The 19623-nt window shown below is 48.1% G+C and overlaps 1 long non-coding RNA gene across 3 annotated transcripts in view; it reads right to left on the bottom strand.

Moving 5' to 3' along the window:
• Positions 1 to 19623, bottom strand: part of LOC132325946 (uncharacterized) — a 227107-nt gene that overhangs the window by 176211 nt on the left and 31273 nt on the right. For all 3 annotated transcript variants that reach the window (XR_009486088.1, XR_009486087.1, XR_009486086.1), the window contains 2 exons: positions 1302 to 1541; positions 517 to 635 (listed from right to left, as the gene is read on the bottom strand). This is a non-coding gene — a long non-coding RNA (uncharacterized LOC132325946). The remainder of the gene's footprint in view (positions 1 to 516; positions 636 to 1301; positions 1542 to 19623) is intronic.

Consider the following 19623-nt stretch of genomic DNA (forward strand, 5'->3'; position numbering starts at 1 on the left):
TGACTTCACCATTCTCCATCATTATCCCCATCATTAGGAAATTAGGAGGACAGAAGGTATTTACTGTAAACCTGCCACCTCCCAAGGAGAGATAAATAGAAACTGATAAATGGGATCTTCTGGTGCTGTTCGTCTATTAACCTTCTGCTTCCCAGTTTAGGCATATGCATGCTATCCTGCCATTAATATCCAGTAATTGGCATAGCAGTGGGCAACACGCTCCTACCTTGAGCGTCAAACATCTCCAGTGCTGCGCGCGAGCGCGGGGCCACGCACACCACGGCTCTGCGGCTGGGCTCAGGGAGGGGCTCCCACACACTGCTCCCACCTCAGCCCTCGGCTGAGCAAGCAGCCAGACCTATTGGGTCTGAGCATCAGGCATGGATTTGATGGCAGGAGACTTGGGAGGAAGAGAGGGCACTGTGTGTGCATGACATGCCCTGCATGGAACCAGCAAACCAGCACGTAGGGACATCGGCGCCTCCAGCTGAGCTGCTGTGTGTTCTGTCAGCCTACCTGTATAAATATGGCTCACAAACGCCTCCGGGGATGAGAGTCCCGCTCACCACAAACTCTCAGCATCCAGGAAAGAAGCATTTTCCACACCACCTCAAAGCCATGTGTTCTGCTAACTGCTAAAAAATAAAAACAAACAAGCTTCTGAGGACTTGGAATTGATGGACTCACCTCGCTGGTCAAAAACTAGCCAAGATTTCAGCAACCTAGACTGACACTTGTGCAGCTCCCTCCCCATATGAAGGGCTCTTTGCATGTGCTGACTTGCTTCACTCCCACAGACTGATCCTCTGCAAAGGAACAAGTCCTCAGAGGGACAAACTGAGCCATTTCTTCCCTCAGCAACCCAACCCTGCAAGGCTGAAGCAAATCCATACTCAGAGACCAGGATATTATCCATATGGAAAGCAGGCCCACTGGCAGATCAGTGAAACAACTACAACTCTCTTAATGGTTTCTTCCACCTAGAAGATTACACCTCCGCTTTGGAAAAACCCTGACCTGTTGCTACTTTGCTCTACTACTTGACATTATTAACTGCTTTACTTACCCTACCTCTAGCATTTCGCTTTCAAAAAGCATTATAGTTCCCAATTCACATGGTGTGCAAGTGACTACCAGCAGGAGACACCAGCCAAGATGACAGCTGCATTTCTGATGAGGAACAATCAGAACAACTTAACACAAATCTTAAGACACCCATGTTATTATGGCAGCATTTATCAACATGTAACCTTTTCCAGAAGTTCAGAGCAAAGAGAGGGCCTGTTTTTGCATATACTAACCTGGCAAGCAGCTCATCTGTTCTGTGTTGGATGGATGGCTCCAACACCCTGGAAGGCAAGTACTGCAGGCAGGAACCACGCTTCCTCCTTCCACATGCACTCTCTTGCACACATCAACCCAGTGCAAAGCCAGCGTGACTGTGATGGTGAGTTCTAATGGGAACACCGGTATTAATTCCCATCTGTCTAAGCAACTGGCAGTGTCCATCAATTACAGCAAGAGCCAACTAACAGTTGCAGCTGCAAAATAATAAAAGCAGAATTAACATTTCAAGTTCCTGTCATTCACCTGCATTTTTTACAGTTGTAATTAGCAAGCTGCAGAAGCTGTCAACAATCAACATCAGCCAATCTGTCTGCACCAGGAACCCAAACGCCTGCCAGAAATTGTCTTCGACAGGTTTTTCTCTCCCCTTGCTTCCCTCCATTAAAATTTTCCCTTCAAACCCCCCTAACACTCTCATCTCTTTTACCACCAGTCACTAGAATTGAACATGTCAAAACAGCGAGAGACAGAATGACTGACACTTAACTGATAAAGTCATAATTATTTCCTTGCTCCAAAGCTCAGTATCAAAACATGCTGCTGTCTGTCTCCCCAGGCCTCTGCTTCCCTGCCAGTAAAGAACCAGTGCTGCAACCCCTCCCCAAGGACGTGACTCTCACCAGACCCCAAACATTCCTCATGTGGGGACACTGGGACAGTAAAGGAACCCTTCCAGCTGAAGGCCTGCCTTTGAGGAACAGGTGCAACTGTTTCCCAAACTTTAGCACAAGACATTGTTACAAACTTTACAACCTGCACCGGCTCCTTTTGCTCAGGATCACCCAAAAGCCCGGCACTCCCCGGGCTTCAATTTCTTTTTTCTGTTGTGCCCCCCGACACAAACAAGAAAGAAACCAGAAACTAACAAGTCAAAACGAAACCAACAACCCCCAAACATTCGCTCCTTTCAGTGTCAGCCAGAAAACAATTCTTTTTAAAGACCTGAGAGAGCGCAAAGCATCACCCTTGGAGACTACAAGCACCTAAAACCAGATGTTGTACTTCCAGGGTAAAGTTAGGTTCTGTTGTTTGTTGGGGTTTTTTTGCAGGTTTGATGTTTTTCTGTTGCAGGGCTTTGGTTTTTTTCTTGTTTAGTAAACCCTCACATGTTTAAAGCTATTATCCTCCTTGAAAGCAAGTTGTGGCACAGGTAAGATACACGGCATTATCAGTTAAGAGCTGGTCAGAGCACATGACACGTACTGCAACAAGCAGCGACCCCTGCACACGGGCTGGGATCGATGGCTCTCACAGGTGCATCCCTCCCCGTGATGCCCTTGCAGGTGCTCAGGGCAGCTGGGGAGCTCTCAGCCCCTGCAGCACTGCTGTGCTCCCTGCAGCACGGCCCCCAAGGCAGCGACTGGGGCACAGCCCAGGGTAGCTGCACACAGAACACGGCTTGCGCTCCACACGCACTCTGCCACCCGACCGCCACTTAGTGCATTCCTCCATCTGCCAGCCGAGTAACCACAAAGGCACGTAACAAAAAACCAAACCAATCTAAAAACCCAAACCCCCTCCAAAAATACAATAAAAAAAAAAAAAAAAAAGAAAAATATAAAACACAAAACCCCCCCAAAACGGAAAAAAACCCAAGAGCCTCAACAATTTGTATATCCACCAACAAAAAAAACCGCATGAACTACTACTTTTCTTCAGATAACACAGCACAATAGGTTTCATAGGCAACTCGTGTAGACAGTTGCAAACCCGGCAGACTTAATGTAGCAATGATATGTTACTACACACACTTGCCCCAAATTAGTATCACTGAGTTGCCATCGTCTTACCAAACAGAAACAGCGGAATAGAACACACGGTAGAAAACTCCATCCCGGCACTCTCACACACATAATGTTGATAAACAGAAAAAGTAATTAAAAAAAAAAAATCTACTTAGTAACTCAGAAATATCTGAAGAGCACATTAGAGGAAGCATTCCTTAAAACAAACATCACCAAAAGCGCAAGAGACAAATACAAACAAAAAAGCAATACTACTCCAGAAACTGAGACTTAAACCTCTTAGCACAATACACCTGCTTTGAAAATGACTCCACAGGGTAGAAATCCCTTTTTTTCCAGCTAGACAGTGAGACAGGCCTCCAGCCCTTGTGCAGCCCTTTGGACACAAACCCACCTGTTTCCCAACACAGCCAAAACCCGTTTTCCTCAAACCCAGCCTGCGAGACTGGGAGCAGCAGGAAGGGCACAGGACCATCGCTTGGCCTTTAAAGAACTGCGACCCACACTTCCACCCGGAGGCCACCTGCAGCCCTGGCCAGGCACCGCTCGGCAGCCCAAAATGCCGGGGAACAATCCCCGCCAGAGAAAGTAAAGTCTTCTTACCGAAAGAATTTAGCCGGAGTCACAGGGATGACGGGATGTGCGGGACCAGCACCTCCGCCGCGCCCTGAGGGGAGCCGCTCCCTCCTGAGGGGAGCCGCTCGCTCCTGAGGGGAGCCCTTTCCCGCCGCTCCCTCCTGAGGGGAGCCGCTCGCTCCTGAGGGGAGCCCTTTCCCGCCGCTCCCTCCTGAGGGGAGCCGCTCGCTCCTGAGGGGAGCCCTTTCCCGCCGCGCCCTGAGGGGAGCCGCACGTGCCGCGGTTCGGAGGCGGCGCGAGGGCCACGTGAGGCGTGCGCGAGGGCCACGTGAGGCCGCGCGCGCACGCCTCACGTGGCCCTCGCGCGCGGCCTCACGTGAGGCGTGCGCGAGGGCCACGTGAGGCCGCGCGCTAGGGCCACGTGAGGCAGCGCGCGAGGGCCACGTGAGGCGTGCGCGAGGGCCCCAACTCACGAGCCAGTGACGGCGCCTCCTGCTGGTCACTCCCGGCGCAAAGGGCGCCGAGTGCCGCGCCAGGGAATGTCGCGATAAAATCCCCCGCGTTCTCCTCATCCCAATGTGTGAGACTGCAAACGAACTAGCGCAGCACATATTGATGCAGATCAATAAACCAATTGAAGGCAGTACAGAAACTGACACAAGGGAAGCCTAAGAATGCCTTGAAGCTCTAAGACCTGGATTCCCAAATGGATTTAAATAGCAAGATATTATGCATCAAGTAGAAGGCAAAAAACTACTACATATTTATCCAATATTCTTCTGGCTTCAGACGATGAATTTCAAAACTGAGGAAATTCTCAATACTTGCCAATCTTAAAATTTCACTAATAAAAGAGAGCACAACCAAGGGAAAGGGGCATTTTTGTTCTCACAAACAGCATTTCAAGTGATTGAAATGTACCTCCTCACACTGCTTGTTAAAAAAAGTTCACAAAGCATTTGTGAAGTGACCCTGACAGGGCTGTAAACCAAATATTCGGATAAGGAATATCAATATGCAGGACAGGCTTCTGCTCCAGGAGCTGAGGCAGGCTCTGGCCCCGTGCTTGAGGACAAGTGCTGGTGCCAGGCTGGGTTGGACACGCTCCCCACCAAGGCACGGCACTGCTGCCTTGTGCTGTCCACGGTGGGGGAGCCTCCTGCCCTGCACTGCCCTCGGCCAGGAGAACCCTCCCAAAAGGGTTCAGGAAAAGGACTCAGCACGAGCTACAGCCATAGAACCCCAGAAGCACCAAGGTTGGAAGGGACCTGTAAGATCACCAAGTCCAGCCATTACCGCAGCACTGCCTCTGTAAGCCCTAAACCACTGACCCACATCGCACATTCCGTGCCTGGAGCTCTGGATCGGCACTGGGGCTCTGGAGCAGAACACCCCGAGGAGCCAGCGCAGATCCCAAACCTGTGAGAGGAGCAGATGACGGGGGTCAGGGCGTGCCCGGCCGTGCCAAGCTGTGGGACTGACGGCGGGGCACCCGAGCCAGGCTGGCGCTCTGCAGCAGCAGGGTGCCAGGGCCGGTGGAAATGCAGACAGCAGCGGGCATGCCGAGACCAATGGAGCCTTATCCCATCCTGCAGGCTGGCCACAAAGGCTGACTTTACACAGCTACCATTACATCCTAGTTATGTAGATTAAGTTTGCTTTGGGTTCACTGCAATGAAGCAGCCTTAAATTTTATCAGATTATTTTTTCACTTTAAAATTTATCTAGGATTTTCCTAAAAGGACAAAAGTGACAGCGTGAATTCCCTTTATTAAAATAATCAGAATTAGGATTGAGACTTGAGCACTAATGCCATATGATGTAGTTCCTACTGTGCATACCAGACATTCCAATGCCCACTGCCTAATCCTGTCCAAATATTTTAAAATTAAAAATTAAAAGAAAAAATCAAGGTGAAGATGTCAATCTTACATGAATTAATATTTCACTTGACCAACAATTTTGGATTTTAATGCTAGAATTAATTAGTTATTCAAAATAGCCTTGGAAAAATCATTAGAATCTTGAAGTCCAGGGATTTGAACAGTCACAAGTCGTACAATCAAAAGGCATGGAAGAGTTTACTTCCTTTGGCCAGCTGACAATCAAGTTTCCAGCTAACTTCCATCATTATCTGACAAAAGGGGAGGAAGAGGGGTAGAGCCTGGTGCCCTACTGAACTGCACAGCAAAACTGCTGTTCCATCAGCTGAGAGCAGGACTGGGTCCTAAACATTTTTGGGAAACCATAGGAATTCCTAGATTTTTCCATCCCCAAGCAAAGTATTAGATTTTTTTTCCTTCCATGTAATTAAATTCTCACCACTCAAAGAGGGCACAAGAGTAATCTACAAAGAACAGCCCTCAGAAAAAGGACCTGACTCACCCTCACTCTGTCCTGCACAGCAGCTGGGGTTTGATTGGGTTACTGGAAAGTATGCATACAAACTAGAGATCATTTTTCTGATCTAGCTTTTAAAATTCCTGTAAATAAGACAACAGTAAATATTTCACATGAAGCATAAGCTGGTGCCAAGCCATTTCACATACAAAAAAATAAAAAAGAAAACTGAGCAAACAAGCAAACACTGCTGTATCCTGGTTTCCTACCTCAGATCCTGTTTCAAGGGATGCTGCTCTTATAGTCCCTGGCCTCTCAGCAAAGGGCTTGGCCCTGGCTTTCACTGCTGAGTATTATTTCTCTTGAGAGAAGTAATGAGAGATTACGACACTGATGTGATGGGAAAAATATTTATGACTCAGGGGGAAGATGGTTTGAAGCGTTTTCCCCCTTTTAAGCTCACAAGTCCAGGGAAGGGACACTACAGACCAAGTCTTCTTAAACCCTGTGAAGTCTGAAAGATTTGTTTTATCCTGTTCTACTCTTACCAAGAGCAAACACAGCCTAAGATATCAAAGACCCACCCACCAAGTACTGATGGCTAATTTAAAAAATCAGGTTGTGTGTAGAATTTTATCATGACCGTGGAGTGTCTGGAGAGCCTGAGTGTGCTGAGCATTATGTGAACATTGCAGACTCTCTCCTCCACAGAAACTTGCCAGAATAGGAATGCTGGAGGAGGGAGAATTTGCCCAGGCTGATCCTCTCTCCACTGCACACAATACAGAACTCCTACTTTCCCTCTGCCTGTTTGCTGGGATGTCCTACAAGGTACTGCCCAGAAGTCACAGGATGCACTCCAACTTCCAGAGCCACCTCCACTCAGGACAAACCAGGACCAAATGTACTCACTGAAAAATCACATTTTCACTCTTCTGACTTCCTCAAGGAAGGAACCAGTGGAAAGGTCCAAGGTCAGCTATCACCAATCATCTTGGAAGGTTTTCCAATCTAAAGGGGCTAGAAGGAAAGCAAAGCCATGTTTATTAGCACTGACTGTCACCTGTGGACAAGGTGCACGTGCCATCGAGGCCACAGCTACACAAGAACAATTACATCACTTGCTTGACAACATCTGTGATGGCACCTCAGGGCTAAACAAGTTTGAACACCTCTCTCAAAAACATGGGGGAATGGAGCCATAGGAAATGAAGTCTGAAAAACCACACTGATCAGCAAACAATGGTGTCCTGGAGACTGGGTTATGGAGCTGAGGGATAAAGCCTTGTCACTGTTTGTCACAGGTCCCTGCAGTGTGCACAGAGCTCACCTGCACAGAGATGCCAACAGCCAGCTGTGACACACCTGGAGATAATCCCATATCCTTCCAGTGTTCCTGCCCTTCCCAGGCCAAAGCAACTCAGGTACTCGCACAGTGGCCAGCTCAGTAAGTGGAGAACATTCCAGGCAAGTGCCTTGTGTTCAGACACCCGGGAACTGGGATCCTGGTGGACAATATTTACATCTTGCCCCACGCTGGCACCCAGGTGCCTTGTTCGGGCACACCACCCTCACCGAGAACAGCGCTGCAAAGCCTCAGGATGCTTTCCCCCTATGCCAGGGAAAATGGGGCAATGTGCATTCAGCAGCAGTGAAAGGAGTTATTAGAACAGAGACAGGGGGCTGAGGAGGGAACACTGGGCACAGGATCCTGTCTGTGTACCTGCTTTTGCACCCATTGCCCACACAGTGACTGTCACCCAATCATTCACTCACACAATCATTCACTTCAGCATACTTTGTTGAAGCTGCCAGCAAGTGTCCCAAAGGTGGTAACAGTTTTGGTCAGAATAACGGAGGTCACAAAAAGAAAATCACCATTTTCTTCACTCTTTCAGTTCCGCTGATTATTATGATTAAAGGAACAAAGGAGAGGAAAAATAAACCCGACCCAAAATAATTTCAACACCAAGACCCAGCTCTAAGGTACTGAGCTCCCCAGCAAGACTTGCACACTGCCTCATTCTGAGACTCCAGCATTACAGCGCTGGCAGAGTGTCAGGGAGTTTCTGACACTCTCCTTGACCAAAGGACCTGTGGCCCAGGTGGCTGTGGTGTTTCCTTCACTTTTGAAATCACACCTAACTCCAGCAGAACCAAGTGCCCTACACAGTGTTCATTCCAGGACAACTCACTAGAAATATTTTGCATAATTAAATACACTCCATTCTCCACAGAACAGGAGATCTCTCGGTGCTGGAGAAATTATATAATTTCTTTTCAGTGAGATGGTCGTGCCTTTCCAAAAATGTAAATTAATTCCTGCAGGGAAGGAGAGCGAGGTCTGGCCCAAAGAGCGCTATTTGGCATGAGCAGCTCTCCTTGCTGTCTCACAGTCGGTCCTGCACAAAATCTGATGTGGCAGCTTGTTTGAAACTTGTTTATTGGGAAGAGGTCATAAGCTGAGAACTGTTCAGAGCAGGTCAGGCATCTGATTAAAGGGTGAAAAACCTGAAATGCTTCATGTGCATCTCTGAGACAAGAAGCTTGATGAGGAGAGAGAGCTTGTTGTAGAAGAATGTTGCCAAGTACCTCACACGGCAGGCAGCAGCAGACTGCAGGACTGGTTAGAGCGGGGAAGATTAAATAATTCTGCTGTTGGCATTAACAAATAGTTAGTATTGTTCTTTTGTACTTCAGGACAGGTTCGTGCTGGAAGAAAGCCCCTCTCTAAAAGGGAGAGAATGTGAAACTGTGCCAGCCCTGAAGAACCGAGAGTAAAAACAGACAGGGAGAAAGAAAAACATCTTGAAATGATCTGCAAAACAAAGGAGAGGCAGATCATCTGCTTATCCCTGGTCTTGTACCACCTCAGTGGCTGAATTCCCGTGTCCTGAGCCCCAGCTCCGTGACTGTTTCCCCAAGGTGTTCCTTCCATCTGTTGTGCTTTTTGCAGTGTGTGGGGAAAAAGAAATCCAGGGCTTTGCTATGTTATGCATTGTTGCTCTCACACATTCCTGTCAGCTCCATGTGAGCTGTGCTGTCCCAAGCTTTAGAGGCCACAGCCTCCGGCCTGGTGACACTACCGGGCTGCTCTCACCGGAGCTGCCACGCACTCCAAAAGTACCAGGCAAACAGCCATGTGCTTCCTCTCCTCCTCTCACTCTGCCTTTCTCCTTCCAACTTCATTGTGACACTGTTCCAGGGAGCAGCCCGAAAAGACAAGTTCCTTGCTCCTTGCAGTGCAGTATGACACGGTTTTCTTCTTGCCAACCTCACACACTCTCCTGGTCAAGCCCTGCAATGTCCTGCTGGGGCACTCACCAGTTATTTGCATCTGGAACAGCAAAACCATTTCAGAGCCCCCTGTAAATGCTTAAGTAACTGCAGGATAGGAAAAAATTAACTTCCAGATTTTCCAAGAAGAAGATAATGCTTAGGAAACAGAAGGGAGAACCAAAGTAAAACACGAGAAATCAAAGTTGAGAGACATGAAACTCCACTAAACAGAAAAATCTGATTAATTTTTCAAGATGATTTCCTGATCAACAGCTGCACAGAGAAGGGATGACCCAAGTGTCAAGTGCTGCACTTTCCCTGGGAAGCTTTGCAGCACTTCCCAGGATCTCCTGCTCTGCTGGGCCAGTCCCCTCCCAGGAGCTGAGCTCAGCACTGCGTGCCCACAGGATTACTGAATTGGCAAATGTCTTCCAGGAGCTCTGACCCTGCATTCCTCAAACCTCTCTCACTCCTCAGAGCATTATGTCCCTCTAACCTAGAGAGCACCAAATAAATCTCTCCAGCTGGTAATTCCAGGCAGGCTCTTGCTAAGAGTTCCCTGGAGCACGAGGTGCTACTTTCTTTAGAGTACACCAGCCTCAGCTGTACTATAACCTGACCCCTCCTCTGGTGAGAGCCTTGAGCTGACAGCAGAGACCTCCAGCCCCCCTGCTGCCCTGCAGGGGTGACAGAAGCAAACCCCCAAACCTGTGGTCTGGTCTGTACAGTTCCACACAGGAGCTGGCAGATACCATTTATGCCACCTGAAGTACAATTGTTGTGCCTTGCTAGCTGGGCTTCCAGCATGCAAAGGTACAGGGAATTTTTAACAGATACTTAGAAGCCCTAAGGTGAGGCATTTATTATAAAGCAAGCAGAAAGTCATGAGAAGCCCAAGTAAGGCAATAACGCTGCATCTGACACACACGTTTCGCCTGCAGCCTTCAATGCAGTGGTTCTGAGAAAACAACCAACCAATCAACCATATCAGCCTCGCACACAGCTCCTCACCTCTTACAGTGCTGAACTTAGCCCTGGGGAGAGCACAGCTCTGCCCTGAGAAGCACCCCAAACATCTCCTCTTTAGCTACACTCCAGCCTGAACAGGTTTTTTGCAGAGTGACAGATGGCTGCAGCAATTACAAAGGTTCCAAAGTAGAATCACCTTTTGAAAAAAAACAACTGAAAAGTGTTCTACTCTAAAATTAGAGTGCAAAGCACTGGCAGAGTCAGGAGGACACAGGAGAATTGCACTCCCTCATGCCTTTCCCTTCTGCTCTTTAGAACCACTTGAAGGACTTCCTCCTACCCCCTCAGTTAGGACACTGCTCTCTCATGCACTCTCACTCTCCCCCTGTCTCCCCATTGCAGTCTCCAGCAAAATGTCAGAGGAAAAGAAAAGTGACAAGCTCCTAAGAAACTGAATAGCTCATTCTGTTTGAATATCGCATTAACCCAAAGCTCTGCTGCTTCATTTGTCAGCTTTTCCAGCACTCTCCATCCCTGCAGCCCCCCTGACCCGGGCGCTCCGATTAGCCATGATCAATGTGCACATTTGTGGGAGCTCTGTGCACACCACTGGACCCTCGGCCTCGCCCGCTCATGCAGATAATAACGGCACTTCGAGTCACTTGCCCAGAACTCCAAGCTTCATTAGACAGGGGGGATGTCACCAAAAGTCCCCCTAACTGTCTTTTCGCTTGCCCGTAAGGGAGAAATTGACAGCGCTGAAAAATGGGATTTGGAATATAAATAAGCCCTGGTTTGGATGCTGCAGTGAACGCTTGCAGTCCTGAGCCCCCGTGCAGGAGCCTCCTCGCTGGCATGGGTGGGAGGAGAGGTGGCTGTGCGGAGCGGGGAGACTGCACAGAACCAACCCCGGGTCAGGAACAGCTTCCCAAGGAATGCTTTTCCCCGCACACAGCAGGCTCTGGACAGACAGTCCTGCCAGTCACCTCTGCTGCTGGCTGGCACAATATTTTCCATCTACCCTAAAAATGAAATTGAAGTCTGATGAAGAACCAAGGGGAGAAAAAGATAGAAAAACTAGGTATTTTCCCAAAGCAATGGAACCCAAACCCTATAACTCCCCAAACCCAATCCTTTGCATTTCTAGGCCATGTCAGATATTACCCTGACAGGCTCTGGGTTTCAGAGGTCTGAACCCTAATTAGGGTAAAGAACTACAGAACTACTTCTTATCTGCCCTCCAGGATGTCCAGGACTATTCTCATCTGATCCCTGAGGAGCTTTCTACAGAGCTCTGTACAGACCATCCCGCCACTCCCTCAGTGGGTCTGAGCTGGGAATGCTTTCCAGCAGAGCCTTGGGGCAAGCCCTGCACCCCTTGTATCCCCCATGAATGTCTCCTAGTAGATCCTCCCACACAGCTCAGCCAAGCGTTGTCCTTGTCCTATTAGGGCACATTCCATGATGCAGACAGGCTCCCAGTGATTTCCATGGACTCCAGAGCAGGTTCATGCGCTGTCACCGCTGCTGGGAAGAGCTACACATTCAGGACAAACAGAAGCCCCTTCCTTTGGGAGACTCCTGACCTCAGACAGAATTTCCCTTGCCTCCAGAGCACAGCCTGCAGAATGAGGCACTGTCTTTAAAACAAACACTCCAACGTCGCGCTTCTCATTAGCCCCAGACTTTTGTCCCCTTATTCATGGGAAGGAGCACCCTGGCCACGGAGCAGTCGTTCCAGTGCTCTCCCTGAATAGGGTCTTGTTGCTCTGTCGGAGCCGGCAGCTCTGCTGGGCTGAACTCCCCACACTGCAGCAATTATTCTGGCTGAAACAAGACACAGAGCGCATCGGGATCAGGCCACAAAGACTCCAATAAAGGCAACAAGCACATAATAAAGCCCCCTGACAACTGATCCTTACAAAAAGCTGTCCTTACAGAGTGATGTATGGCAAGAGTTTTCAGCCCGGTGCTCCCTGCTTTATCCGGATCCAGTCAGCCCTGAAGCTGAGATGATTTCTGCGCTTTGCTCTCATTTTCTCCCTCCCGGCAGGACTGCCCACGGGACAAGGGACAGACTGACAGAGGCCAGCAGCCTCAGCAGGGACTCTTCTAGCCCAAACCTGCCCCTTCTGTCCTGCTGTAAAAGTCAGAGAAGATTTGAAAGGAGGAGCAAGGGGGAGGAAAGGAATGCTGGACACACAAAAAAAAGAGGGGGCAATAAAGATGACATGCTTGCGCTGTTTGAAGGAAGGCAGCCTGAATGTGCAATGGGAGTGCAGCCTGAACCCCAACACCTGCTGGATGTAATGGACTCTGAAGTGTTGTTTCAGAATTAATCAAGTCATTTAAAATCATAGCTGTAGTCTCCATTCACTACTCCTGTGCATAAACGCACTGATCCCGATACCCATCCATGTCGGGTGACTTGAGCAATATATCACCATAATTGCCATTTTAGGGCTGCAAATTGGAGCTAAAATAACCAGATGCAAAAGAGATGGCCATATCATACTCTCAAGATGGATCTACAAAGTTCAAGGAGAGTTCAAGCATGGAAGAGGCAATAGAGAGGGGTCAAGTGTAAGGAGATTGTTCATGTTCAGGAGGAATTAACTTTACAAATATATTGTTTCTGAGGTGGTAATTGTACCATCTTACAGCTATTCATACCTCATTGAATCTTTGCATTCTTCTCAGCCATTAGAGTGATTGTTCCTTGTTGAAATAAATTTGATTTTGACAAAATATTCTGTTTTAAAACTGCAACGAATTTCCCCAAGATTTTCTGCTTTAAAGTAATTCCTACTGAAACCCCAGAACACCCCAGGCATGAGATCTTCAAAGTACAGGCTTTGTGTGTATGAGAGTAACAGAACTCGGACCCTGAGCGCTCATCAGGGAGAGCCTTTGGAGTGCTGCTCTCACCCCAAACAATACAGTGTGGCTGTGGGCCGGGTCTGGAAGCTTTCAAGTATTCAAACACTTCAGCTACCATGGATTTTTGGTTACCAACACAGAAATGCCTTTCAGCAGTCAAGGACAGTACTTCCCATATAACTTGACGAACGAAAGTTCTCATCAAGAGCCAAGTCAGTTGTTCTCTGGAGAAATCAAGTGACAGAGCATCAAGAGCAACAAGGCAAAGACCGTATGAGTAGGAACAAACTGTCCTGCCTTGTTTGGCCAAGGCTTACAGCCAGATGATGCCCCACAGCAATGCAAGCACTCCTGCCCTCAGAAGACAGCAGTCCCACACATCTCTGCAAACCAAAACAAAAGGCATTCCATCAGTTATAAGACAGGTGCCTACGGAACTTTTAAGCCTCTCATCAGCACTAGTTTAAGAAATTGCTTATCTTTTATGCTTTAGAGTCAGGTGAACCCATTATTTATGTTTCTCTTCCCAGCTTCAAATTACAGCATATAAAGTCCAATTCCAGCTTAGTGCTGAACCACCTCCAGACCTAAGAATTACTGGCAGCATCTAGTAAGTCGCATGCACAGCCAGGGAGAAGGCACTTCCCATTGTTCCTGTAAGGCTGGCTAAGTCTCCCCTGCAAAGCTGTGATTCCAGTGTGCTGCTGCTACACCCCCAGCAGACAAAGGGGCAGCCTCCAGCCCTGTAAATCAGCCTAGCACCATTGTGCAGGGAGAGCTGTGCTAATTCATCCTGCGAGGAGCCGGTGACCTGAGCCCTCCCCACAATGGCAGTACAGAGAGCTAATGTGCTATGGGTTACTTGGTAATTCCTGCAGCATAATTGGCCAACATGGAAACGGTAGCAATGATTGAAGTTCATAACTAATTGCAGCCATTACCAAGACAGCATTATTTATGATTAACTGCATGTAGTAGGCCTGATTCCGATTTCACTCACATCTCATTCCAGGCAGTTGTTTGACAGGTAGCTGGTGATGTTTCCCTTCTGGAAGAGGCTCACCCTCATGGCTACTGAAAACTGTGTTTTCAGCATATCAATTCCACATCACGCTGAGAACACCAGGAAAGCAAGGGGTTTGGGGCTTGAACTCTAGGCTGAGGGGGGAAAAAGTCTGCATTTAACTTGTTCTTTGATTGCCTGACAGCAGAACTCTGTTAGCCCACTCCTGGTGCTTCAGGCAGCCCGCTGACCTGTCTGCTCCTTTACTCCCACGCTTACCTGGCTGTCAGGTCAGGTGGGACTGCTGCAGCCTCACTTGACAGGTTCAGCACTGGCATTACCTGTGTTTCAAATCCTCACGTGCTGCTTTGTATGGAATGGGAACGGAGAAGGCAGATTGCCTCAAGAAGCTTACATGCCATTTACAGTTCAAAATAGATGGTGTCCATTTCTCATTTCTTCCAGAGGTCTGGCTGCTGAGTTTCAGCAGGAGTTTTTGGGAACTGGCCTCCCTTGGAAGTCTGCTTTCAGCTACTGGTGGTCAGCACAGAAACCCAGCTGGAGGGAAGGCAGCTCAGGGCAGCCTAAACACGGACTCATACACAAACATACAAGAATGTGTGTATGCACATACATAAAAGGTATGAAAATCAAGTCTCCATCAAGTGCCCCAGTTGGACACACTCATTAAATTTGATGCAGCCAGGTCAGAGCCTGGAGTCCCTTGCACAGAATGAACAGTTCCATATCTTTATTTTACTGAGAGGCCTTGTCTAAAAACCATCATCTGCAAATGGTAATTTTTCTCCACCTTTCATAAACAACAGCAATAGCACAGCCCTCTCTCCCCCTCTCTTTTTCTTATTCAGGATATCAGGCAGATAAGAGTTATCAGTAAAGGTCATCCTCAATTTCTGTACAGAAATGATCTGTCTCCGGTATGTAATAAACATTTATCCGTGCCTTTATTAGCTATATTGGATCTGACAGTTCTGTTAAACCATTTTCTTTCATTTTGCTAGGTCATGACGGTTAATGCTGCTAAAAAATCTCATCACTGCTTTTGATCACTGTATTGTCTTCCCAGCGTTAGCAGGATTTTGTAAAGGTAAGCACTGGCTGGAATGACCTATTAAAGTTACAGCCCGTTGAGCTCCTGGCTTTTTTCTCCCCACAATAAAAAGCGAAGGAGTGCAAAGCATAAATTCTACTCTCGGGGTTATATTTAGTTGGGCAGCTGACATTTAGGAGAGCAGCCACTTCAAGCCCACTTTGCATTGGTTTCGCTCCATCTTTTTCACATCCTCGAGTGTCTGAAACGGTGCTGGAAGCCACAGCACAGCAAATGAGCATAATTAGTGGGACCAGGAGATGATGTCCCCGTTAACCCCCACCATGCCAGCAGCACGTTAGGCAGCTGCTCAGAAAAGCAGTGCTGAGCCTTCCCAGAACTGGGATCTGCAAAGGCAGCGACAGGAATGCAGCTACCTCTCATGTATCTGGGCAAGGCACATGGTCAATGCCAAGTCTGCCAGCCTCTGGAGGAAGTTCCCTCTGAGTTTAGCCTGCAGTTCCACGTAGTGAGCAGCAGCCCCCTTAGCCTGCTGTCCTGCCAAGCAACAGCAGTCAGAAACAACGGGTTCACAAGGCACAGGTACCCCTTGTGATGGCTGGCAAGAGAAACCTGCCCTCAGAAGGAGCCTGCACTGAATTCTGAACAGCTTACACACAGCTACAAACCCCAAAACACCACTCTGCTGGGGCAATATGGGCACACTGCAGCCACAGAGACTGCACTGGAGCTACCTTACATGTCTGTAGCTAAAACCTGCCTTCTGCCTGCAGCCCTGTTTTTAGACTGTAGCAAAGGCTTGAGATCAGTGGTAGAAAAGAGCATATCACCTCTTTCTGTAAGCAATTTATGGCTTTTCAATTTCCTCAAGCAGCCCCTTATTTGGCTGCAACAGCCCATGCTGTTCTGTTCTCTTCTCCAGCTGTACCCAGCTGTAGCTTCACCAACTTCCAAGGGAAAACTGGAATGGATGACTGCAGCAACTCACAAGAACAACAGCAAAATATTTTCCCGGTCTCCACGACAACAAGCACATCAAAGAGACAAATCTCTCTGACTGCTTCTCCCCATGTTCTCCATCTCCCTTTGTCCTGCCAGTCTGTGTTCCCCACTGTCTGTGTGATATGCACCTGAGGCAGCAGAAAACCTCCTACCTTCCTGATAAAAATGACTGCCAACCTTGTACACACAGGACCCTGGTCAGCCCCGGGGAAATGCAGGACTTCCCATCCCTGGCTCTCCTCTTGCCAAAAATACCACAACTTCCAACAAAGGAAGATCAAGGGTGTTAACCCTGCCACCCCAGCTGGCTCAACCCAAGCCTTGTTCCCGGTCCCCAGGTTCCAAGGGAGAGGCCCCTCTTCCTTGCTCCTGGGTGGCCACCCAGTGTCACAGCTCCCTGAGATAATTCATGACCAGGCACAGCCAGCGGCAAGGGCTCGGCAGCAGGGACTGCTGAGACTCCATTGTCCCTGTCTCCAGGCCAAGCTGGAAGGACAGACAATAGACACACAGCCCCAGAGACGCACTCTGACCCCGATGCATCAGACCACCAGGCTGCTAAACAAGGGGCAGGATCCCTGTGGTCATGGGAATCTCCAGCCTGCGTTTAAAATTAACACTGTTTGTTGGTGAGCTTGGCCAAAGCTGCCTCGAACACTTCCAGGTGTACACCTCTCTTGCATGATATTCTCACTCTGGATACAGACACATGAGCACAAAGAGAGGAAGACAGAATGCCTCAGAACAGCTTTTGGATGAGCAGCCACTGCCTGTGATTTTTCATGTATAGCTTTAGTTTAGCAAAACCAAAATTTGCTACTTAGCCATTTCATGCTACAAGCAGGCAAATCTGTGCCTTGGCTAAGACAGCAGCTTAGGCCCAGGGCTCTGTTTCCTCTGTTCTGCTTTGACACGGTAAAGTGCTTTCTGTTGGCTGGGAGCAACTCACATGCTCCAGGGAATTCATGCTCAGCAGCCAACTCTGACCAGCTCACCTTGTACAGCTCCTCCTCTGCACATCCCAACAGGACTCAGAGGGGGTTATGTAACAACTGGTTTGGAAGGGCCAGACTCACAGGAAAATGGCAGTCCTGATTCTCCATGACCAAGCAGATTTGTGCAAAGAAATGAGAACACCTCATGGACCAATTTGCCAAGTTATTTGTCTTTACAGTGAGACAGGTAACATATCCTGCTATATGCTGATGGACTGGAGAACAAACACGGTACTAAAAAGTAAAATCCATACCTGGATAATGCAGCTGGTAGTGAATGACTACAGTATGTGATATTCATATCCACCGAGTCGACACTGAGCTGATCTGCCTTCCCTGGTTTCTGCTAAGCAGGTTGGCAAAGAAGGACAGTGGTTTATCTACCAACGTATTTAACACAACCTTGAACTAAATTACAATCAAAAGCCAGAAGCCTGCCTCATTTTAGAAGCTAAATAATTTATTTCCAGGACAAAAAATAATCCATAACCCCCAATCCTGCCCTGAAGTCATTACCAGCATGGTCTTCTATTTGAAGTCTTGCAAATGCCCAAGGAATGGCGCTTGTGATTTGGCCAAAGCAAACCAGGCACTCAGCAGCTCTGCACAGGCCAGAGGAAATGCAGATCCCAGTATGAGAAGATTAAATTATCATGGCTTTTCCAACAGGGGGCACAACTGTGAGAGGCCCCCTTCCTCTGCTGACCAGGCTGTGCTCCTCCCTGCCGTGAGCACTCACTGTCATAGCTAATACTGACAGGCTTTGATAATAATAACATTGTCAAGATAATAGCAGGGAAGTTTCAGTAGAAACTCCATATTCAAGAGCCAGCTGTGCACAGCCCAGTTGCTTTTTCTAAGAGGATGCCTTCAAAAAGCAAAATTCAGGCTAGCCTCTGAGGAAAAAAAAAAATTATTCTACTCCCCAGACATAAAAAAAAAAAGGAAAGGAAAGTTATTGAACAAGAGAGGGGTGAAGACATTATTACACAAGTTTAAATTTTTCAAAGTTCTCAAATGCATTTTGGTCACTGCAAGCAACTAACACTGCAAACATAGAAGTAGGCCTTAAATCAGAGAATAATTACCTTTGTGAGGTTTACTGATTGCTCTGATTGAACTGGAAGAGTTTGGGAGCTTTTCTCCCTCATCCACCTTCTTGCATGACATAACCATTCCACAGCTCAAACGAGGTGGGACATAATGTGATTTTTGGCAAGACTGGTACTATTGCTGAAGTCCGAAAACTCCCTATTTCTTAGGGTTTTGGCAAACTTGCTCCTTTGTCCGCACAAATAAAGGCTTAAAAAATAAAAGGAGAATGAAAAAAGTCTCCTCCCTCCACTCCTTGTCCTTTCTCCCTTCTCCCTGTTTCAGACTGTATCATCCCGAGCTACCCAGGCTGAGGGCTGCAGAGCTCTTGTGAGAAGCCCAGCAAGGTGAAGGCCATGCACTGAGCCCTCAGGGCACTGGAAGCTCACCCTCCCCTGCACTGCAGGCACCCCAGCAGCCCACAGCCACTGAAGGGCTGAGCTGTGGCAGTCAGGCAGCCTTCACCGGCCTCTTTGGTGCTCTTGGCTCACCTTGGCCTCATTCTACACTTTAAATAGATTTCTTCTGAAAGTCATCTGAATTCAAGTAGTTTTTCCAGTGCTTTACACACCTCTCCAAATACATTGAGACATAAAAACTAGGTATTTGCTTCTAGATTCAGGAACTTTTGGTCAATGGACTGCACTGAGCTGTCCTGGTCTGTAACCTCAGTCCTAAAGCCCTTTTCACAGAGAGAGAGAGAGAGAAAGGATTAGAGTTAAAATCACCACAAGCAAAGCCAGCCTTCACTCTCTCTCACTGACACCTCTGAAATTCTAACAGGTCTCTGTATAGTCCTTTAGCATAACTCAACTCACAGAGTGCAAGTCACAGCCCAAAAGGCAGGTGGTGGGGGGGATCCCACAATATTTTACATCACTCGTCCTGAGCAGGGTTGATATGCTTCTGGGCCCTTGCAGGAGTCAGAAGCAGGTAGTGGAGGCACAGAAACCTACCTGTGCTTCCCATAAACTAGGGATGTGTCTCCTCACTGGCTGGTGTCCTGTAGAGTTATTTACACAGCAAGAGTGACATGAGCATAAATTACCAAGCAGTGAAATGAGCTCCCTGACTGCCATTTGCAGTGCATTGCTGTGTGAGCAGGGACCAGCACAGAACAGAACCCCACAGGACTGAGCTGGAGCCTCAGAACCACTGGAAAGAACATTTCTTGAAGGTGGGAGGCTACTGAGGGAATAGCAACCTCTGAAAGAAATCAACAACAAGGAGCAGAGATGGTAGCTAACTAGATATGCCTAAGAGACATAAATAACAAAATAAGAATGGCAAGTCCTTCCCTTGCTTCTGGCAGCACTGCTTTCT

Source organism: Haemorhous mexicanus, chromosome 4 (assembly GCF_027477595.1).
Source record: "Haemorhous mexicanus isolate bHaeMex1 chromosome 4, bHaeMex1.pri, whole genome shotgun sequence".
Lineage (NCBI taxonomy): Eukaryota > Metazoa > Chordata > Aves > Passeriformes > Fringillidae > Haemorhous > Haemorhous mexicanus.